This window comes from Triturus cristatus, chromosome 5_2, assembly GCF_964204655.1.
Source record: "Triturus cristatus chromosome 5_2, aTriCri1.1, whole genome shotgun sequence".
Taxonomy (NCBI): Eukaryota; Metazoa; Chordata; class Amphibia; order Caudata; family Salamandridae; genus Triturus; species Triturus cristatus.
In genome coordinates this window covers 510,976,577-511,000,982 of record NC_140588.1, presented here as the reverse complement: position 1 = coordinate 511,000,982, position 24,406 = coordinate 510,976,577, and positions in this window count along the sequence as shown.

The window sequence follows — 24,406 nt, the reverse complement described above, 5'->3', positions numbered from 1 at the left end:
ACTCGCTCGTGCTGTCGTGGTCCTGGGCCTCCGGTTGCATCTCGGTCACGCGGTGACTGCCTGTGCTGACAAATCTTAACAGATGTCTTGCCCCTCCTTCATTGACGTGCGGTGAGCGGCTGACGTGTGTTGAGGCCTGGTGTTTCCGTGAAGGAGCAGCACGTCCTTCTTCACTCCTGTCTGCGGGGAGGCGTGGTGAGGGCAGCGCATGGAACCGTTTCCACCCTAACTCGGGGGCGGAGCCTAGGTAGGGTGCACCGGCAGTGGTGGGGAGCACGTCCGCTCTTGTGCCCGCCCGCAGGCTGTCGACTCCAGTGATCCTCATCCCAAAGGCCGCGGCCGTGGGGGCAGTAGGTACTGTTCAGGGGTGGCAGCGCTTTCTCTGCTACTACCCCGGTTCGGCAATGATGGTCTCAGGCAGGGCACGCGCTAGTCTCTTGAGCTGTGGCTAACGAGCAGTCCCCGTCCGACCACCAGGTGGCGCTGTAGTGCTGGCCCTTTACCGGTGTCCGTACGACCTGAGTATTTTTGGGGCCACCGACACTGCGTTCTATTGCTGGCAGTGTGGTGCCTCACGTGCGCTGGCGCACCAGGTGGCAGTCGTTCAGCAGTCATGAGGTGCGCTGGGGCAGAGGGTGCAACCTAGGGCTTGCGCTGCAGGCAGAGGGATGCCAGGTGGCGCTGCAGCTACCGTGTGTCGGGCTGGCTGACCGTCCGTTGAGCGACTCGTATGCGTTGCGGTTGGGGTCGCAGCCGCCCTCCCTTCGTGCTGCGCGCTGCACCGTGTCTTCAGACTGGCGGGTGCCTCCATCGACTGTAACTCCTCTGGGAGCAACGAGCTGACAGGCAGCAGCCTCTTCCGCTTCTCGTAGGGGTTGCAGTGCCGCTCGTGTCCGCCAGGTGGCGCTGTAGGCGCTTCGTTCAGGAGCCACCGGGATCAGGCGCGGATGCTGGAGCTGATCCTGCCGGTGCGGTTCAGTAACAAGCTTACCACTTCCTCTGGGCTGCGATGCCCTTCTATGATCTGTCTCAACAGGCGCTGCAGGTGCTGCATGCTCGCCGCGGCGGTGAGGACACGGGTTGGGGCCCTGGGCCGTTGCACCGCATTACCTTCTGTTCATGCCCAGAGGTGAGTGCCGGTGCCTGTGTTGCTCTGTGTTGCTGTCCTCGCTGGGAGCGGGCCTGCTGTGCCGTGTCTGGCTAGTGTTTTTTTTTTTTTTTGTTTGTTTTCGCGGTGGGGTGAGCCAGCGCACAGCCTCGAGTTGGGTCCGCCGGTGTGGGATCCCTCACTTATTGGGCGGGCCGAACGTGGCGCGCAGGGAGCGGTTGCCTGTCGCGCTCTGGCCGCTTTGCCGTGACCCTAGCTTCCCCGCCGGCATTTCCCAGTAGTCTCTGGCCAGCATGGGAGCGTGGGACACACGCCTGTGGGAGGCTGTCGGTGGACCCTTGACGGAGGTGTGGCCTTGCTAAACCTGGGCAGGGGGCACGGCCTCACCTCGAGTGTCGACGGGCGGCTTCCTCTCCCTGTCCGGTGCACACACTGCAGGCGGGACAGTCCACGGAGGTCCCAGGGCGGGGGTGCTGAGAGGGTCGGAGGTGCGGCTGCCTCAGGCGCGGCGCTTGCGGTGGCGCTCTCTCTCACGCCTCTTCTGCTTCACCACTTGCCCTTTCACAGCTGTGCTGACTGGTGTCGGGACTGCAGCGGCGGCAGCCCGTCGCGTCGCGGTGCCGGTGCGAGCCCCGGGCGAGTTTCATCTACTGCGGCACTGCCTCGGCCGTCGCGCTGGTGAAGTGCTTGTGGAGGCCGTTCGGCGGCCGACGCTGATCCTCTTGGGTTGCGGAGGCGACAGCTGGGTGGCCCGCAGGGCTCGATCCTCACGGCAGGTGTAGCGTCGCAATGCAGGCACTTTCCTCCCCCCCCCCAGGGGATGATGCCGCGCCGAGCGGCTGGCACGCGGGGTCATCCCACTCTCGTCGCCATTGTAAAGTCGGGCCTCAGGCCCGCATCACGACAATGATTGTGACGGACACCAGGATCTGTACTGTAGTAACTGGCCACGAGCACGTGCACTCGGGCCCTTTTATTGACGGGGCCACGTCACTCGTGACACCCGTGATGGATGGGTGTGGGGTGCAGTGTGTCCAGCCCTCGAGGGAGTGGCTGGGATTACAGCTTCCTGTTGAAACACTAGAACGTGTCTCGCAGGACACTACATTCATCAAAACAGGATGATTTTACAGAAGCGTTTTCCCTCCGGAAATAAAGAAACGTCAAATACACATTTTATCCATCCTGCGCACATCGAAGCCACTGACTCTGAGGGCGCTATTTTATCACACATATGCATGCGATGAGAGACTCGTCTCTAACTCTACAATCTTTACACGGAACATACAATGCTGAACAGCTCTGTAGTACAGTGTCTGTCTGTAACGCAACTGGTGCTCATTTAAAGCGCTCTGATACCTTTGGATCTAGTTTGCACTACATAAAACTCCAAACAAGAACAAAAACTAAAATGTAGTTTTTTTTTTTTTTAATACTGCCTCCCACTTTCACTTTGCATCATTCATCCCAAGCCCGGGGTACTGACTCTTCCAGTCTTCCCTCTGTCCTGCCTTCTACGTCCCCGTACGTCCTTCTCCCATACCCCCGCCCTTCCTCTAACCAGCCCAGAGCCCTGCTATATCGAACTGTTACAAATCGCTGCCTGCAGACGCATCCTTTCGAAAAAATAATAGTAGCACCCAGAGGCTGTCCGGCTGCAAGCATTGGCACTATCTCATACCATAGCTATGTATGCAGTCCACACACACTGAATTACGTCGCACGGTACATTATTATGCATGTCGCACTACAGAAGCCCCTGTAACATCTAGCGCGCTGGGTGAAAGCACGTTCGCACTTCCTGCCCATTCGTACCAAATTGGGAGCCTGGGGGGCAGCCGAGCACAGCGAGGTCTGCCCTCCGGGCAGATTGGGAGGGGGGAGAGGGGCGTGGCCGGAGCGGCCATTTTGTAAATTTTGGGCTAAATTTGGGGATAGCCCAAATGTAGCCCAAATTCAGAAAAGTAGCCCAAAGGGTATTTAGGCGGTTTCCGCGCTATCCCAGCCACCATTTTAGGTTTGGTGACCTGGTGGCTGGGAGCGCGAGTTGAAAGAATTTTTTAATTTGCGTGTAGGCGGTAGATTGGTGTGGCGGTAGAGATCGTACCTGAGGTAATGGCAGGCGGGGATTACAGGGTGCTGGAGGCGATACGGTTATTGAGTGAGGCGGGGAGGATGGATCTCCTCATCCAGGATGCGACGTGGACGGGGCCCCCCGTGAGGCGCGCGTCCGCGGGGGTGGCGGACGCCGTCGCGGCATGTTTGCCCCTCGGGAGGACGATGGGCGGAACGGTGACTGGCAGGGGCGGCGCATATGGGAGGAGCGCGGCCCCTGGGAATGCGGCGTCGGCGGGTGCGGGCGCGGGCGGGGCAGTGCGTGGGCGGGGAAGAGCTCCTTGCGAGGGAGAGCGTCAGGTGCCCCCCCGCAGAGGCCTAAGTCATGTGAAGGCCGCTCCGCAAGTAGAGGAGCGGCCGTTGGGAGGCCGACTGCGGGAGCGCGAGGACGTTCGTGGGGGACCACGCTTCCGACCGGGGAACGGCCATGGGAGCACTGGAGCTTTCGGAACGGCCGGGGAGGGGCGGGGTTGCGGGGGGAGAGACAGGGAAGGGAATTTTGTCGGCGGAATTATCTCGGGGCAGCGCGGGGCGGAGGAGCGCTGCCCTGCTGTTTGGTGTGCAAGGGGAGGGTTCGGGGGACAGCGACAAGATGGCACGGGACACAGGGGCGAGCATACCTGAGAGGGGCACGCGGCGGGGCCCGCAGTTGGGGGCGGAAGGGTGACAGGGGCCACGCGTGTAGCAGTGGTGCGGGCCCCAGGGGGGAATGGAGCATGAGCGGACGGGGGCGCGCACAGAAAAGGGGGGGGTGGGTGGGGGGGCGCTCGGTTCGGGAGGCTCTGAAATGGAGGGTGCAGGCGAGGGGTTGCCAGCCCACGTCGGGGGGGTAGGGGGGGTCAGGCGGGCGACGGGTCGGAAGGGGGTGCAGCTGGGGGGGAATCCCCGGTGCTGTTTGAATCGGATGGTAGCGAGAGGGACTGGGAAGGCCTGGACATCTTCGAGTCCTGGGCGGAGGGGTTGGGGGGGCGTCCGGGGCAGGGGAGGGAGGCGAGGGGCCGGGGGGCGCGGTGCCGGGGGAGAGAGCGGAGTGGGGCGTTGCGGGGAGTGGTGGGGCGACGGAGGCACGGGGGTCCGGGGAACGAGGGGGGGGCTGGGCCGAGTGGGCAAGGGGTGGGGGGGTTTGGTGAGGGGGAGTGGAGCGACGGACAGGACGAGGACGGTGAGGAGGGGGGGTCGTGGATCTGAGCGTGGTGGGCAAGGCGTGGGTAGCGGGGGCGTTGGGGGCAGGTAAGCGGGGATGGGATGGTAGTCGGAAAGGAGGTAGGCCCAGCACACCAGACCATTCCTTTTCTTTTCAGGAGGTGGACCGACAGTTTGACCGTCGCGGGGTGCCGGACTTGGTAGGGCTGGGAGCGGCTCGAAGGCACCAAGGAGAAGGGAGGGTGGAGCCTTGGGCGGCGTATCCTGTACCGGCGAGGGATCCTGGCGCGGCTGGCAGAAGTAGGCCCGGTACGGGCACGCCAGCCCCAACACCAACGGGGTCGCAGCGCCCCGGGGAGCATCGACAGAGGAGCACCACAGCGGAGGATGTTTGTTTACCATTCAGGCAGTTGGCGCCACCAGCGGGGAGCGCTGGGGGTGTAGGACAGGAGGAAGTGGATTATGAGGAGGAGAGCATGGAGGAAGGGGAGCTGCGTGATGTAGGGGACGGGGGGCCGAGTAATGTTGTGGCTAGTTTTTTGCAGGTGTCACGACGCCAGGCGAGGCCCACGGGTCGGACATCGAGGTGGGAGACCAGCTCGGCCCCCAGGACAGAACGCCGGGAGGAGCGGCGGACAGAGACACTGGCGCCAGGTAATAAACATTTGCTCGGGCGCCCAGTGATGGTTTCAAGAGGGGTGGGGGCGGCGGGGGCGGAGGGGGGGTCGGGGTGAGGTTGTGCAAGGGAGCGTACGTGGTGGATGTGGCAGTGGGCACGGAAGGGACAGGAAAGGGGGACGAAGGTAAGATCACCGAGAAGGGGACGGACGGGAACGAGACAGGTGACGCAAAGACAGGGGAGGGGGAGACTAAACTGAAAAGTAAGGAATTGAAGATCAAATGGTTACCGTATATGGGGGTAACGAAGCCCTTGGGGGCGCATTTGATGTTGGCAACAAAAGAGAGGATTTGGAAAGGGGAATATGTGGAGATGCTCAAACTCCTGCACAGGGAGGTCAGGGCAAAGGAGGGCTCCAAGGAGGAGGAATTCGAGTTGGCTAAGAGGCCTAAGGTACCTTTGACGATAGAAAACTGGTCAGCGGCTTTCCTCATTTACGCCAGTGTGTACTGTGAGAAGTTTCCGGAGAGGTCAGTGGCCATGTTTAAATACATGGACGTCATTCGGAAAGCGCAAATTACAGGGGGTGGATATGCCTGGGCACAGTATGACGAGGAGTTCCGGGCGCGCATGGCGTGGGATACGGAGGCGAAGTGGGGAGAGCTGGACACGGACCTGTGGCACCATACGATGGGGCTCGCGGGGTCGGGGAAGACTATTTTGACGGCCGGCGGGCTACCGCTCGTATATCAGCCCTTTCGAGGGTGTCCCACCCGAGGGGGGGTGGGAGGTGCAGGCAGGGGGACGGCGGGAGAGAAGGGTGCGTGCTGGGACTATAATAAAGGCCTATGCACGCGGGAGTATTGCCGTTTCCGGCACGAATGTTCAGGCTGCGGCAAGAGACATGCGTTGGTCAAGTGTTGGGGGGCTCAGGGTCAATCGCAAGGCAGTCAGCAGTGGCAGTCCGGAGCCTTCAAGGCTGGGGGCCAGCAGCAGTCACAGCAGACGGGAGGGGGGAGGGGGGCTAAGGGGCCTGGGCCAAAGGGCTCTTACTCCGGTTAGGGTGGAGAATTTGGTGGGGGCTCTCGGGGGATATCCGGACAGGGAGGTGGCGGAGCAGCTGCGGGTGGGGTTTCTGGACGGATTCAAGTTGGGGTATGAGGGTCCAAGGGTCAGGAGATGGGCAGACAATCTGAGATCGGCACAGGAGCACCCACAGGTGGTGCAAGCAAAATTGGATAAGGAGGTACTGGAGGGCCGCATGGTGGGACCCTTTCAGGAGTGGCCGTTGCCCAATTTGATCGTGTCACCCATTGGAGTGGTGCCCAAAAAAGAGAGGGGACAGTTTCGCCTGATACAGCATTTGTCATGGCCGGAAGGTGGGTCGGTCAATGACTTTATTGCAGAAAGTACGGCCACTGTGTCTTACTCATCTGTTGACGTGGCTATGTCACTGGTGGTGACCGGGGGCGCAACAGCGCAGATGGCAAAGTGCGACATAAAATCAGCTTTCCGGCTGCTGCCAGTTCATCCAGTTGACTGGGATCTGTTGGGTATACAATTCGGCGGTCAATGGAATGTGGACAAGGCATTGCCGATGGGCTGCTCCATGTCTTGCGCACTTTTTGAATGCTTCAGCACGTTCCTACAATAGTTGTTTACGGAACGGACGGGTCACCAAGGCGTGACGCATTACTTGGATGACTTTTTTTTTGTCGGCACCTCAGACTCCGCGGACTGCCAGAAGGCCCTGGACAGTTTCCACGAGATCATGGGGGACATGGGCGTGCCCCTGGCTCCAGAGAAAACACAGGGGCCCAGTACGGCACTGGCCTTCCTGGGCATTGAACTGGACTCCGTGCTGATGGAGGCGCGCCTCCCGGCGGATAAAAAGCAAAACATGTTGGGGCTACTGACAAGTGTGTTGGCACGACAGAAGGTGACGGTTAGGGACATCCAAGTGTTGCTGGGACATCTCAATTTTGCCTGTAGGGTGGTCAGAGTAGGGCGGACGTTCTGTAGGCGACTGGGGAGAGCGTGGGAGGGGCAGATGCCTCCACACCATCATGTTCGGCTGTCTGCCGGGGTGCGGGAAGACTTGAGGATGTGGCAGTTTTTCCTGCAACAGTTTAACGGGGTGCCTTTGATGAGAGAAGTGGACATGGTGTGGGACGTGCAGATCTTCTCGGATGCAGCGGGGAGCAAGGGGTTTGGGCTGCACTGGCAGGGGAGGTGGTGCGCGGAGCCCTGGCCCGCGGAATGGTTGAAGGGTAGCAGGAGCATTGCTTTCTTGGAATTCTTCCCCTTGGTGGTGGCTGTCACGCTGTGGGGGGTTTTGTTAGCCCACAAGAAGGTCACGTTCAGGATTGACAACATGGCAGTGGTGCAGGTGGTCAACAGGAAGTCGGATCGGGACGAGCAAGTGCTCAAGTTGTTGAGGGTCTTTGTGCTGGGGTGTTTGAGACATGATATGGCATTTCGCGCGGTGCATCTGCCAGGTGTGGACAATGACATTGCGGATGCTTTGTCTCGTTCACAGTGGGGGAGATTCCGTGGGCTCACCAAGGACGCGGACGAGAACCCGACCAGAATGCCGAACCAACTCTGGGAAGTAGGCAACACAGGATGCTACAATTGGTTCTAGGCTCTTTAGCACAATATACGAGGTTGGCATACCGGGCGGCGTGGGAAGAGTTTGTCCTTTCAGGGGCGCGGCGGCGGGCTTCCGAGGTGGCGAGACGGGAAGATGTCGTTCAGTTCATACTGGACTTGGTTGAAAGAGGGCTGACAAAGGTGACGATAGTGGGCAAGTTGGCGGGGGTCGCGTTCGTCGGGAAATTGTTGTGGGGCTACGCCCCCTCCGCGGGGGAACTGGGGGCTCGGATTTTGGAAGGCTGGGTGCGGGAATGTGGGAGCATCGCCCGGGTTCGGAAACCACTGTCTTGGGAGCTGTTAAGAGGGGTAATGGGGGTTTTGCCCGGGGTGTGTTTGGATGAATGGGAGGCCATCCTTTTTTCTACACTCATGTGCTGGATGTTTTTTGGGGCCTTTCGGGTATCAGAGTTGTTGGGGTCAAAAGGGGAGCGGGGCCTGTCTTGGGGCGAGGTCTCTTTTGGAGAGCGGACGGTTAATATTTGGCTCCGGAAGGCAAAAACGGACCAAAAGCGTCGGGGAAAATGGGTTGCCCTGAAGAAGGGGCGCTCGCCGTCGGTTTGTCCTTTTCGGTGGGGTTTGCGGTGGAAAGCATATTCTGGAGGGTTGGGTGACCTGGTCTTTTCCCATCGGCAGGGGTGGGGAGTTAAGGCGTCGCAATTGCTGGCTGTGCTGCGTAAAGCGCTGAGGAGACTGGGTGTCGAGGAGAAAGGTTTTGGCACGCATTCCTTCCGGATTGGGGCAGCGTCGGAAGCGCATGCGAGGGGCTGGGACTGCGGGGACATAATGAAGTTGGGGAGGTGGTCCACGAATTGCTATCAGCGGTATGTGCGCAGCAAGATAGGGGGTGGGGTGCTGTAAGATGCAATGACATGGGCTTTTCGTGGGGGTTTTCCTGGTTTTCATTCTTGTTTTTCTTTTCAGGTTCGGTTATGGGACGCCTCGCCAGGGAGATGTCCATTTGGATTGTGGGGCATTCTTTTGTGAGACGGGCGCAGGTTCAGGCCCAGGAGAGCTATTTTGGGAAAAGTTTGGGGTTCAATAAAGATTTGTTCTCTGTGGGGTGGAGGGGTAGGGGCGGTATGAGCTGGTGGGAATTGGTACCGGTGTTGAACGGGATTTTAAGGGCGGGTCGGTGCCCGGATGTGTTGGTTTTACATTTGGGAGAAAATGACATGGTCAGGGAGACGGGTTTGGCGCTAATGCGGGCTATGAAGAAGGACTTGGTGTTGATCAAAGAGAGATGGGCTGGTTGTTCAATTGTTTGGACTGAATTTGTCCCCCGGAGGAGTTGGAGGGGGGCTGTCAACCCTGGGGCAGTGGATAAGGCGAGGAGAAAGCTTAATACGGAGATGGTGAGGTTTTGTCGTCATTTGGGGATGGGGCGCTTAGCACATAGGGACATCCATTATGATGCGCCGGAGATGTTCAGGGATGACGGGGTGCACTTGTCGCGGATGGGGATGGACCTGTATCTTTTGGAGTTGCGGGAGGTCTTGGCACGGTTGCTAGGGGTTTACAGGCGTTAAGTTTCAGGCGGTCCCGTGGGGTTTTTTGGGGGGGGGGGCAGAAAAAAGGGAGGAAGAGGCGTATCCGCCGACACTTCCCCCTTTTCTTCTGGGTGGCGGGGTGGTTGACAGTTGGCCGGGATTGGCTAGAGTTTGTTGTTATAGGTTTGGTAATTTGGGTCCAGGAACAGGGAAAGAGTAACCAGGTTGGATAAGTTTAGATTAGAGGTTGGATAGTTACAGTTGCACAGAAGGCAGGTAGGGGTTACGGTGAGGGGAGTTTGGGAGTTGGAAAGGCTACATGGTGTAGGATTGGGTTATATGTTGGTTATGGAATGTTATGTTGTATTTTAGGGGATGGGGGAACTGATGTGGGGATCGTAGGGGTGGGGGAAGGAACAAGGGGTCAGGAAATTATGTATAGCGAGGCCTTAGTTTTGTAAGGCAGTGGCCAAGGAGTTAAAATTGTGAGATGCACCTGTTTCAATAAAGCGGCCTTTGTCACACACAATAAAGGGTCTGGTGTCGGCTTGCCCCCCCCCCCCTTAATCTCCCAATAGAAGTGAGGGGCCGGTACTAGGGAGAAAGAACACAGAGAAGGAGAGCGTGAAACAGAAGTAAAATAAGGTACTAAAGGAAGAGAACAAAAAGATGTATAGAGAGGTCTGGAATTGTGATTAAAAACAGTTTGGGAGGTAAGGTCAGCAGAAGCAAATGCTCTCGGCTCGCCCATGCCTAGCGCTGGCCCTGAGCTCCAGTGACACCACAAGGAAACAACCTTGCTCGAGATTAATTTCTGGGTAATGCTACTAATGCAGACAATGTTAGCTCTGTACCACGTCCAAAAACAAACAGTGAGCTCCCTTTAGGTTCAGAATGCATATTTCAAAAGAGACACAGACGGCCTGACGCAGTCGCGGCTCGTGGGGGGGGGGGGGGGTGTGTGTCGGGTGGGGTTTTTTAAATAACGTACTAATAAAATGATTTTATTAAAATCAATCCTACCTGAGCAGGTCTGCGCCGCCTCGGGTCCGTTCTGGAATCTGGCGCCTACACTGGAACAGCCCATCACTGCTGGCAAGACCCCTCTCAGCCAATCCTGGCACTGGAGCAGCGCCAGGATTGGCTTAGAGCAGGCTTACGCTCCGCCCGCCTGCCCATTAGGAGACTGAGGTTTGAGCCTTGGCTCAACCCTCGCTCTCCTAATGGGCATGCGCCAGCCTGTGGAAACACTAGTGCGCATGACTGGGCACGGCGCAAAAATTCGCCCTCCGTCCCCACTCAAGCGCACTTGTGTGCTGCTGCCTGTTGCCCCAGACAATGCCTGTCAGTCAACATGATGCCAGACCGCCCACCCCCTTCAGACTCTGAAGGGGGTGGGCGGTCTGACGTCATACTGACTGACATGATTGTCAGTTCTCCCGGCCTCGGCGTCTCTCAGAACTTAAGTTTACTTAAGTTCAGAGACGCCGAGGGAGCTGCGGTGCGGGCGGGGGGGCAACGCCCCAACGCCCCCAATGGACGCACCGCCACTGTAAAAACATGAGTGTGGAGTGCTCAAACACAAAGAAAAAGGTTGCTCGTAAAATGGGAGCAGTGGATGGACAGAAGTACTTGGTCCACGCTCTGGGGAAAGGATAAACACAAGAAGAGGCATGGGGCATGCATGCTATGGACAAATGGGGTCAAAGAATATTAGAGAGAGCCATTGGAGCGAGCAAATGGTAAGCCTATGAGCGGGCTGAAGTCCACAGATTGAAAACAACATGTCTCTTCGAGACACCACGTACTCTGTCTAGCCAGACCTAAAAATGGTTGGTGGTGCCACAGGTGTTCTAGGGGCACTATCAAAATCCAAAAATATGTTTAATAAACCCTTGCAGGACATTACGGGGTGCTCCTTGCTGGAGCCGTGATTATTAAATGAGCGGCTCCTGCAGCTCATTTATTATTTTTTTTTTGTATATTATTTGTGTACATTTTTGGGTGCCCCTGTGCTCACCTGGGACACCCACACTTTAAAAAAATAAATGTATATATTGGAGGCATAAAGTGTCCCGAGAATGGGTTGTGGGGTCGTTCGGACAGTGCAGGTAAATCGGGCCCTGGAGTATGGGGTGTCTGGGGCTGAGCAACCGCTCGGGAGGTGGGGGTCGCATGCCCTATTCTCAAAAATTAAATACCAGCCCCAGGGAAGAGGGTCCCTGGGCCCTCACAGACTTCCCTCCCCTATTGCTGATTATCATCTCTGGTGTATGGGTTCTCTGGGGCCTAATTAAGGCTCTAGGACGGGGCCTGCACGCTCCCTACCTTTTTTTTTATGTGGCCACTGGGTAATGTAATATTTGCAAATAAAGGTGCTGTTGAAACAGCATAAGATACCAATTTTCAGATTCCCAAAGTGAGCTCGTCCTCAATGACTAAAGTGTTTTGCTTCCCTAGACCACCGAGCCACGTACAGTATTATTACACCAGAGGGCGCTCTCGCATAACACAACGTTTGAATCACACTAACTCTGATTGTGAAGTACCAAAAACACACACAAAGCCAACTAACATTTCTGTCTAGCGCCACACTCCGTTGACATACTCTGGAAGAGCTAAAGACAATAACATAATATATTTCAGAGTCGCTGCAGATGGGGGGCGGGAGGTTCCAGTTGGGCGGGGGCTCATGTATCAGTTGCCCAATTAATGGGGAAAATTCTTGAAGGGAAGGATTTGTGGCGAAGTCAGTGCTTTACCTGGGCCGGATCCTGCCGGTGATCAGCGCCGTCAGTTCTTAAAAGCAGGTCCTGAGACGGGGTCCCTATTGGGCCCTCCATTTTTTCCTTCATGATGAAAAAAACGTCTTACATCTGCATCAGTACCGCCCTTCACTGATTTGATGTAAGTTCAAAGAGACTCGTTATAGTTCTTTAATTCAGCCTCATCATTTCAGAACTGAAGCATTTTCAATATTCTATACAACTAAGCCATATTTGTAGCTTATTTATCTTATGCAACTAACAACTATTGGCAAAGCTGATAGTCCTGGCTTGTAATAGGTGTAATGTTACTTCTAGTATTATATATCTTGATGCAGTGACAGAAGCTGCAAATTACCAGTCGGGCGGCACACTATGCTAAGTACAGAGTTTTAGCTTACGTGTTTTTAGCCAGGTCCTACTTACATCGGCCACGCCCCTTTGAGAGACCCCCCCAGTCTTTTCATCCCACTTAAAGTCCTGGGGGAAATGCATTGTACTTACGCGTGAAAAAATATAATACAACGTGAGGAGGAGCAAACAGAAATTGATGCAGAAGAGAGCTTTACAAGGTGTGGGATACACCACTAGCAGATCTTGAACAACGATTTCCCTCGTAACTCATACATTAAGAGCAATACATTTAGGGATATATTTATCAAGAAATCATGCAGCGCAGCATGCCACTTTGCTGCTCTGCATGATAGGGAAAGGGCAGGAATGCACCGTATTTAACATTCTACAGCATATTCCTGTCTTTTCCATGCGCTGACGCACAATGTGCGGCCTAGCGCCAGTGCCTGCTCCCTTGCACCATGGTGCAAGTGTGCCTGGTTGTAAGCAGGTATGTTTTTGTGCAGGGAGGAAACATCTTACTGCACAAAAACAATCCTCTGAGGCATTTTCCTCTTTCTATGTGTGCTACAGAATGCAGCACATATAGCAAGAAGAAGAAAAAAAAGGAGTAATAAAGATATTTTTCCTCGTTACACCTTATCTTGGGAGGTATATCATTTCGACGCTGTAAGAAACTGGCTCTATATATATTGCACCAAAGTGAGGCACAGTGTGTATAGAGTCGGAGAGTCTCCAGAGGTACGCTGAGGTTAAAGTTAGATAGAACCTTACTCTCCAAAGTGGTAGCTTGGTCGAGCAGTAAGGCAGTATCAGAGGACAGTGTTAAGCATTTGATGTACACACTCAGTCAGCAAATGAATTCACACACTCAATAACTGAACTCTAGGCCAATTGTTTTTGTATAAAACATGTACTGTTGTTTTATTTCTAGAACCAAGCAATCATGGTACAGGTAAGCATAAAAATACTTTGCAGTAATAAATTACTTGTGTGAACACAGTTCAAAATTGCAGTAGAAATTATACTGGTTTTGGTGTAGAGTTATGGAAGCAGTTTGCAACCCTCAGCAGGTATAGTACATTCAAATGAATGGGCTTTTTCAATAATTGCAAGTAAGTAACTTTTATGATACTTTTTTTTAACTCCGTGCTGGATGCCTAGATTCAGCACTGGGACATTTCCTGAAAACAGTTGAGAAAATGTGTTTAGGTTATTGTTACGATTTTTAAAGAATATTTCAAGTTTTCAAAACTCCACACTTAGTTCTTTTTTCGAAAAAGAAAATTGTCAGTGTTATTCTATGGAAGGGCAAAGGGGGAAACAAGTAGGCAGCAAAAGTGCACCAGCAGTGGCACTGGGGCGGCCGGGTGCAGAATGCTGTTTTGATATCGGCTGCCCTGTGGTTTTCTATGGAGATCCTCGGTTTGAAGAAAGGCTGCAGGCTCGGGACGAAGACATTTTGGGTGCGACCACCTCTTCGAGGGGTAAGTTGGGATGTCGTGGGTTGGTTAGGCACCGCTGGTTTGGGCACACAAAGCCGGGGGGCGTCGGGTGCAGGGGTGCCTTTTCGAGTTGGATTTTCTTACCCGCTCTGGTCTCGGTAGGGAGGGTCTTCTGGTTTGAGGCTGCAGGCATCAACTGGAGGCTTGAGGCAGGTCAGGGGTCACCGGATTTCAGGTCAGGATCGCCGGGGGGACCTCCTCGAGGTGTTGGTTCACTCGAGCTCGGGCCGGGGTCAGCGGGTGCAGAGTGTGCTGGATTCGTGGTTTCTGGCTGGCACCAGAAGCTGCAGTTTAAACACGTCCGGTGTTCTCGAGAGATAGATTCCTTGAAGTGAAGGCAGGCAGGTCCTCCGGGGTTTATGAGGTTGCTGGCTGCAGGACACGCCGGGATTTTGCAGAAGCAGGTTCGAGGGGAGACAAGCCTGTAGGGCACGGGCCAAGTCAGTGGGCGTCGTCCTCTTGTTAGCTCTGCATGGCTCTTCGGTCCTTCTTCTTATCTTCTTTTCTTGTGGTTTCTAATCTGAGGAAGCAAGGTTCAGGGTGCCCCCTAAATACTAAATTTAGGGGCGTTACAGGTAGGTAAAGGGCAGGGACCAATAGGTCCCTTGCCTCGGGTGGGTACACCCCCTATTCTGCCACTCTCCTGTGGGAAGGGGGCAGGAGCCTGTCCTTGGTTGGCTGGGTCCCCCCATCCTCAAGATGGCAAGGGAATCGAGGTTGTGCTTCACCTCGCCTCCCCCACCTGAGGGGTGGAGCTGGCAGAGGTGGGCTCACCTCCCTTCCTCACTTGTTTTTCCCGCCGGTTCTCCCGCCCAAAGTGAGGGGTAGAACCAGTGGGGACCAGTTGCTGAAAGTAGCAATGGTCTGGTGAGGCTCACAAAGGCGGCATGACTTTGAAGCTTCTCCTTTGTGAACCCTGCCCGTCCCGGGGGAGGAGGCTTGGCACCTCGTCCCAGGATGTGCATTGTTTCAGGCCCCCGAGAGCAGCAGGCTCTCGACCCAGGGGTCCAGAAACATATCTGGTGGTGGCAGCCTACGCAGCCCCCCAGTCAGGTCACTAGTAGTTGGTCGGATTTCAGGGGGCATCTCTAAGATGCCCTCTGTCGTCCATTTTACTTTAAATCCCACACTGGCATCAGTGTGGGTTTAATGTGCTGAGAAGTTTGATACCAAACTTCTCAGTCTTCAGTGTAGCCATTATGGTGTTGTGGAGTTCGTAATGACAACCTCCCTGCACCATATACTCTTAATGGCAGCACTGCACTTACAGTGCCCAGGAATGGACTTGGGCACTGTAGGGGTACAGGGCTCATGCACCTGTACCCTCTCCACTGGCATAGGGCACCCAGATAGAGGGGTGGCTGATGTATGCCAGGGCAGTGGTTTGTGGGCATGGCACATAGGGATGTGTGCCATGTCGACTCTTCACTTTGTTCTGCAGCAAGGCACTCAGTCTGCAAAGGCAGTGTGTGAGTGTCAGGGTACAGGGCCTCTGAGGGTGGCACAATAAGTGCTGCAGCCGTTAGATGCCTTCTCTGGTCACAATGCCCTGGGTACCTGTGGTACCATTTACCAGGGGCTGACATGTGGCCAGAGATGCCAATTGGGTTCAGGTTTCAATGCAGTTTTAGGGAAGGAACATAGGCCCTGGGCACCTGATTAGCAGGAGCCCAGGGCACACTCAGTCAAAGAATATCAGCAATTCAGCAAAACGTGGGGGCATACCATGCAAGAAAGAGGGCACTTTCTCAGAGACGCATACCAGATCTACCAGTAATGGTAAATCTGGGAATGCGCCACAATCCATGGGTGGATGCGGGGGGGACACCCACGATCCACCCATGGAATGCCTCCCTGGGGCAGAATAACGCAGCACAGTGATTTGCTCTGCATTGCATTACTCTAGGATTATCAAGCTACGCCGGGCCATGCAAGGGTTCTTGCGTAGCTTGATAAATGTAACTTAGTAGTTGTGTCACCAATGTGTCCCATTTCGTGGTGCAAGGACATCGCAAGTCTTTGATAAATATGTCCCTTAAAATATAACTCATTTCCATCTATATGCTGTCCGAACTGAGCATCTGAAAGAGTGTGCTGTTTACATATATAGAAAGATGCATTTAATTGCCACACACAACAGCTAGTGTCTTTACATGCAGACACTACACAGTCACTACAGATGTCGACATAATCAAAGTCAATTTGTATGTGACAGGTCCATTCCCGAGTCACTACTGAGATTTCTTTTGGACAAGGGTTTGAACTCTGGAACGTGCACTGTCTCTAATCATACATTTGAGAATTTACAGGATATAAAACTCTGTCGTGGATATGGTGAAAAAGGAAGTGTTGAGCTCAATTTACATGATTGTGTTCGATGCAAGGTACACAACTTCATGTAAGCAAAGTGAAGAATGCAGAACAGTGTGACCCCATCTGAAGAGCAGGTTAATGTTAGATAAAGACTACTAGAGACTGGTGAGCCAAACAATTAACTGAGCGAGCCGAGCCAGAGCCGAGCCAGGGGAGTGGCTTCGCTCCTAGCATCCGTGCATTAGCCGGGCCCTGAAAATGCTTGCCATGTAAATAATACAACAAAGATCACATAAAATATGATAAAGTCTCTCTAAAAAAAGGGTATTCCTTTAACATGCAGAAGCTTTGACGTTTATAGGTCAAATTATAGGACAGCACTCAGAAGGACTTATTTTTAAAAAAGTGATAGTTTTTAAAGATGTACTTAGAACCATAATTGTCCCGGCTTTCAACCTGGGGACAGTGCCCTGAGTTTAGAGAACTAAGAGTCAAGATAGTTGCCATGTGAACCCTGTACGTGGCCCACTTTCTTATAGACAGATTAATATTATAGTCCATTGAATCAAACACAATAGGTTTTTGTACAGCAGGCATTCTCAACTCACCTATTTGAAGGTGCTTTTATAAGTGATAGTGAAGAAAAAAATGATCAGTAAATTAAAATATTTATCTAAGATCGCACAAATTGCTTAAGCGAGAAAGCCACAATTAATCCAGGGTTTCTGGTGTCACTTTGGTCAAATCAGCCTTTAAGAGGGTATCTATTTCTTTTTTTTTTTAACTTAAATGTTAACGCTTTATTTTTACCTCTTTCTGCATAACGGTAGAGCGAGGGTGGCAGGCATAAGCCACTTGAAATCCTGGCTTGTTCTGGGCTCGAGGTTCTTAGCGGACCTCAAGCTGAGCCAGAGCCAGACTTCAGGCTTGAGTTTTCAGTGCTTCGCCCACCTCTAGAACATCCTTAAAATATGTGATACCCTGAAAACTTCTCTTTAGGAGGGGCCGATCTGGTAAGTATCATGCATCGCGGGTTAGATTAACACATATTGTTATTGTACTTGCACTCTCTAAAGTACTGGTGATGATCAGGCAAATGCATGGCACTTGGCAGGGCTGGGCTGAGCAAATAAAACTCACCATGCCTATTTCTCAGCTGCTTGCAGGTAACAGGCCCCAACGTCTTTTGCTTACCTGTGCCCTGAGTGCAGATATGTGTTGCCCTGGAAACTAGGTGAGCAGCCCTCCTTTCCATGTAATGAAGTTGCTGGCTGTGTCCACAGCTGCTGCGCAGCCTTCTTAGCAGACCCTCCAGCATTTCGCGATTTTGCGATTCACGAAAAAATTGGGAAATCAGCTGACTAGTGCGATGGCTGTGATATTTACAATTATTGCAGCGATATTTCCAAAAAAGTGTCAGCAAAACAAACAGTGCCCTTTTATTGGCTGTGCCACCGTCCAGCCGTCCAATACCTGCTTCCTCCTGGCCAAGATGCAAGCCTTTAGCCTATGTGGCTTTAATTTGCAAATGCACTCCTTACCATCGGCTACTGGCGCCTCGCTCCGGTCAGTCCCACGTGAACAGGACTTTTACTCCCATGACGCCAGAGACTCAGAGAGAGTGTCGGTCAGCTTAAGCTGCGGCAGGACGTTATTAATTTCCTGCTGCCCGGGCCCCCAGGAATTGCTGCTGACACTGAGCGCTAGAGTTAAATTATAGGAGCAAGGGCAAGACGCGTCCATCCTTCCTGACCTGGACATGTGCTGTAACCCTGCCTTGTGTGTGTGGGGGGAGGCGGCGTGGACACCAGGGTTTGTGTCTGGTCATGGTGAGTCTGAGAGCAGGAGCTGAGTGTCTTTAAAAGGCACACAGCAAGGCTCTCACGACAGTGGTGACACGATGATGAGCTCCTCTCACCTGCCGGGGCAGTCTTCAGTTGGGGGGGGGGGTGTTACAGCCATACTGAGAAATGCTAAATGATCCATTTGTAAATTAACCATTGAGTGTGCAGGAGCAACTGTTACTTGTTGACTATCACACACTCTTAGTGGGTGGTGGAGACTTGAGTTGGTTTGGAGCAGTTTCCCCACAAGGATAATTACTCACAAGTGCAAATCTTTGGGGTAAAAAAATGAGGATCGGAAGGCAATGAAATAAGAAGACGGGGTGAGGATGGATTGCGGAGCCTGAGGGGGAATTTAAAAATGTAGGTGCACCATCAAGAAAGGAAAACTCTGGAGCTGGCCTCGGTTGGTCTTTTATGGTCTGTAGTAATTGTCATCACATGTAGCACACATATTCGCAAAACCATATTTTATGAGGATAACTGTGAGTTATTGTTTTTCTCACACAGTTCCTTTTGTTTGCTTGTGGAACTTATGCAGCACAGTGCTGAATTCCTTTTGTGTCCAGGAGTTTTCATGCAACAATAAAAATGTCAAGTTAACTGCTGAATAATGCTCCTGCTGTTGTGAGATCAGCGTTTTGTCATGATAAAATAGGGCAGAGGATTATTTTGCCTGCTGCAAAGTATGTGAATCAGGTTACAAAGGCACTAGGCTAGTGTCCTTCCATTTCTGGTACTTTGCTGCAGTTTCAAGATATTCTTAGAGTTTCTAATTGCTCAAATGGGGGTAATTTCTGATATTTATCTGTTTCCCTAGACTTCATTGCTTGATTTTGTTCAGGAAAAAATGTCATTCATAGTCATTGAATGTCACTCATATTTACACTGAATTTATGAAAATGTCACACATAAGCAATGTGAAACCTTGACAGCTATGTACCCAGCAGCAGCGCTTCAGAACTGCTGGGGATATTTTAAGGATAGTTTTAGACCATTGGGTTTCAGAAGAGAGGATAGTTTTTTTTTAATGAATTTCCTTGCCTTTGTCCACTCACAAAGTGTCACTTAAATTGCCACACTTAATTCGCTGCATTACTTTATAGTAAAGCGCTCTAGCAGCAAAGCAGGATTTCCTGTATGGGTCATATTTGTGTTATCAATATATATTCAATGTTAAAAAGGGAGATAGAAATTATTGTTTTTTAAAATGGATGGGTCCAGGAGGCAGCGGTCCCCTGGCAGGGGTGCATACATGGGTGCTAGAACACCCCGGGGAGAAATAGGGCCCCCTCTCACGCGGTGCAGATTGGAGCTCTGCTTTCGTAGAGCCACAGAACTTTAAACATGCCAGTTTCACAGTGGAGTACCCTGCTAAATCAGTTTACATCGATTTAAGGCTGAAAAGGAAGGATTAAGAGTAAAATAAAGTGCTGCAACAATGCTGCTAAATTTCCATTTTTGTGCCGCTAAATTTCCATTTTTGGAGAGCTAAATTTGAAACTCTATGCCGCAATATCCTGGGGGTCTGTCTTAGTACCTACCATAGTACCTACCATAGTACCTAATTAGCTCTCTTGAGTCCAAAAATGCCCTGAGAAAAGCCTCACCTGACTCTGTCCCTTCAATGGATTTTCACACCAGACCCCAAACTTCCGGACTTGGAAAGGTAAAATATCTACTTGGGCCTCTGAAATAAACACAATCACTGTCCAGCCTGGCAGCAGAGATTTAGAGCATGATTCACTGTATTTTTGAGTATGTTAGAAATTGAGGTTTCTGGTTGGCAGAGTATACAACTTGTCCAAGTAGGAGCCAAAAGGCAAGCCAGATACGCACCCTAAATTAACCTGTGCTCACCCTCCGATAGATTGGCACAGAGCAGTCAGGCTTAACTTCAGAGGAAATGTGAGAAGTATTTGAGCACACTTTATTACAGTAAAACAGTGAAAACACCCCAAAAGACTCCACACCAGTTTTGTTTTGTCACAGTAGAACAAGACCAACACAACATAAATCCAATAAGTAGAAGCTGAGAAATGAATTTCTAAAGAATAAATCCCAAAACTCTGTTCAGAAGTCAATAGCGTTGAAAGGTGACTTGAGATCACGCTAGACTGGGGTATATCCAAAGTTCAGGCTGACTGATATGGAAGGCAGGCTGGCTACAGAGCCCACACAGGGCCCATGAAAAAGGACCTTGTATGGAGCAAGCGTCGGCGCTGAACCATTGGCTTCTTTAGGATCGGCGCGGCATCGTCGTCAAACCTCGCGGTTTGAGACCATCATTGTCATCAAATCAGCACTGCGTCAGCTTCAATCGGTGCAAAGGGACCATTGCATCGATTATTGCAGAAAAGAGCTGCAGAACCACTCCTGAGGCCCAGAAGAGGAGGGGACACCTCAGGCAAGGGTAGGACTCACAGGTAGCGGAGTCCAGCAGCAGAGTTACAAGAAATCTTTTGTGGCCCTCAGAATTCAGAGAACAGGATGCAAGCCAACAAGCCCTTGGAGAAACTTGGGTACAAGGATGTAGAAGGCAGGCCTAGTCCCTCTCACTCCCAGGCAAGAAGCAGCAGGCCAACACAGCAGAGCAGGTGCCAAAGTGGCTGTCCCTCCTACAACGCTGCCTTGCTGCTTCCCGCGCCTGGAGGTGCCGTCACCTCCCTGCGTGCCCGGAGGTGCATAAATGCACTTGCGGCTCCCGCTTCGCGGGACCCGCAATTATCATCGCCACAGGGGGGACTCCAGCCCCCACACTGCCTTGCTGCTTTCCGCGCCTGGAGGCACGTCACCTTCCTGCACCCCCGGAGGCGCAAAAAAGCACTTGCGGCTCCTGCTTCGCGGCACCCTCAATTATCATCGCTGCAGGGGGGACTCCAGCCCCCACACTGCCTTGCTGCTTCCCACGCATGGAGGCGCCGTCACCTTCCTGTGCGCCCGGAGGCGCATAAAAGCACTTGCGGCTCCCGCTTCGCGGGACGCGTGCGGGCGCACCCAGGCAAAGCCTGGGCCAAGGGCAGGCCCGTCAATGACAGGAAGAGGCAGGGCAGGGCCACCTCCCTTTCATTTAAAAGCTGGTGTGACCGTTTCCTGTCACAGTTATATTCCATCCAGATAAGGTACTGTGTTTAATTATCCCTGTACTTTGGTGTCTCTGAAAACAGTAACTGTTTACGTTTGCGCTGGAACTTTACTTCTTGGATCCAATCTGTAGCTGCTGTCTTTGACATCCATTATTGGTGACATTTTTAAACTTTTTGTGGCAGAGCCATTACCTGGGAACTGCCTAACTCATCCTTGTTGAACTATGGGGAAACGGAAAACTATGGAGGGCACAGAGGTGGGTAGTAACACTAATAGGGGGGCATGTAAGGGAAAAAAGGCCAGGAAAAACCAGAAGCACTCAGCTGGTAACTGTGTCATAGATAGAATTGATACTCTTATCAGTGAGTGTGAGGATATCATAGCCTCAGAACCCTCATTACCATGTATAAATGGCCATTCTTCTCCTACCAACTCCAACCCGCAACGCCCAGCAATTATCCGTACAATGTTCCAGAAACATTCTAGAAACTGTAATTCAAATAATGGCAGTATTACATCAGTTTTTCAAGCAAAAGGACACGCATATGGACAGGTTGAGGTTACTAAAATCCCAGAGTTTTCCACTGGTACTGCTGAGTGTGTACCCCAACCTATAGTCCCCTGTTCAAACAGGTTTGCTCTGTTGGTCACGCTTGACCCCAACACAAATATAGATACACTGTTGACAAGCACAGAAAAAGCACAATCACTTACACAAGACAGTGAAGATCAACAATCTTCTATTTCGCAGGATATTTCCCTGGCTATCAATGCACTCAAGGGTGTAATAATAACTATAAGACAGATGATGGAAGATCTCCCTGTGTTGGTTAAACTCTTATTACCACTGGTTCCACTTTGCCAGCAGCAAGTAAACCATCCGCTTCATCCTAATCAAAAAACAGGAATCGTCAAATAATATGCCTCCAATAATTGAAAGGGCTAAGTGCAGCCGCTATTTCTTGTGCATCATTTCCAATAAATTCTATCTCCCAAACTCTGAAACCAAATAATTATTCAAATACTACTGCATTAAAAGGCTCCAATATCTCAAGGCCCTACATACCCAGAGTGCGCTCTAACCAAACTACCTCCAGAACACGATTGGACCAAGTAAACTCTAGTAGCATATCCTCTGTAAGAAACCCTCTGGCTAATTCACACCAGCAGACTCACTATCCGCCCGTTGCTTTCCAGTCACAGGGCCAAACCATTCTTATGACTAATGTTCCCAAGCTTGATCCTAATGCTGCTTATGAAAGTCCTGACTCTAACAAACAAAGTGATATACTAGATTCGCCATACTAGGGGCTGCCGCTCGTTGATACACGAGGATATCATTTGCACATGCAGATGTTCAACCGCCGCGCAAAGATACGATCACATTGAACTTACACTTTGTTCCAGCGATCTGGCAGAGAATCTGGTCACCCTAGAATTCAGAACCTGTGCCCTGTCCGCTTCATCCATACAATTTTGGAGTACACGCTCTTACAATGGGGGTGGGACAGGTGATATTTCGGAGCAAGGGACATCCTTAGAAGAAGTCGAATGACTAGAGACCACCCACTGCTCTAACATAGACCCAAGCGCTGTTAGCTCCATGTATAACCCGCAAATCCCTTTAACTAACTCTGACGCACAAGACATAGCATTGGGTAATCAAGTGAACAGGGGCCAAAGTGATCCCCTTGAAACTGATCAGAAGACACATGGGACAGGCTTAGGTAAATTATTAGTTTACCCTGAAGTGCCCAATCCGCAAGCACAGCCAAGCCTGCTTCAATTGACAAACGATAATTTGGCCGTGTTTCCCTCTTCAACTAAGTTTAGGATTATATTGTGGAATGTAGCAGGCTTACAAAATAAACTCCTACTCCCGCACTGGAATGAGCTTATTGAGGGATTTGATATCTGTATCTTCCAGGAGGCATGGAGTTTGGTGTCATTACACAAAACAGGTTATGCCTGCTATTGCATCCCAGTTACTACTGTGGGGAGAGGGCGTCCCTCAGGGGCCTTGATTGTTTGGGTGAATATTGCCTTAGGCTATCGTACTCTCATGCACCCATCCCTAAGTCATGATATTATGAGACTGACTATTAGGGCCCCAAATGGCGGGGATATTTTAGACTTTTTTAATGTTTACATTAGAGGAACCAATGGGGGCAACCAATCGCCCACTGTTACGATCTTAGAGCAGGCTATATCCAGCTGTTCGCCTGATAATCGTATTATGATTGCAGGCAATTTTAACTGCACCTTTGAGCCTTTGAGCTCAGACGATATGCTGGAGTATGTAAGGGCTGATGACAAATGGGCAGACCCTCCACTTAATTTACCCCCAATCAAAAAATGTACCATTTTAGCTATTCAACTTAATGCATTAGTCACAGAGTTTGATCTTAGGGCAACCAACGGCAGAACTCCTTCGGACACACAGGGGGCTAACACCTTCAACAGAGTCAGTTGTCCCTCACAAATCGATTATATTCTACTTGATGTAAATCTGTGGGATGAGATGACTGACATGTTTGTAGGTGTTACGACTGATAGCGATCACAACCCTCTTTGTATGACCATGAGGAATCTGTGGGCTCCTCCACCAGACCCTCAGATTATTAGGGCAGCGACCTGCATTACCAACATCGTCTCCTCTAATTGTAAAAGGCACCTAAAGTGGGACAAGGTCTCTTTGCATGATTCAAATCTATTGGCTATTCGCAAGACCTTGTCCGAGAAAACAGCAGAACTCCGGGCAGTGGTCATGGACACATCTGAGTGTGACATGGTTCCTGCCGTTCATTCTTGCACTGTAGAGATATTAAGTTCCTATTTTCAGGCTCCATGCAAGAATACACTCCGTGTGGGGGGCGTGGCTTCGGCGCGAGGCGGAATGGCTGCCTCTTGAGGGAGCTCCGCAAGCCAGGTCATTAATTCGGCCAGTACCATCCGTAATTATCGCCTGTGCGAAGCCAGGACGACATGGGGCTGTGACAGAGAGCGGTGAGGTGCTGCGGGGCCTCCTTTTGTCCCGTAACTGCTGCCTACAGGTCGCCGCTGTGTCTGGACTTGAGAGAGGATTGCGGAGTCCCCTGATGCCATAACATAAAGCTTGAGTGTGGGGCAGGTGTGCACTGTGTGGCGGACTCATCTCGGACCGTCCAGAGTGTGCATGGTGCGCAGCGGACGGTGGCCATTGGCTGGAGTCTGTTGGTCCGGGTGATCGATGCTGGATTTTGATAGCTGCGGGGCTGCTGAGTGGGTGTGCAATGAATCTGCTGTCAGGCGGAGAGGTCTACTGTGGTTAAGCTGGGAACCGAGTGTTGAGGCTGGATACCGCACAACCCTCAACTGACATCTCTATCAGCATGGGGAAATCTGACCCCAAGCAGCCCAAGTTGCAATTCG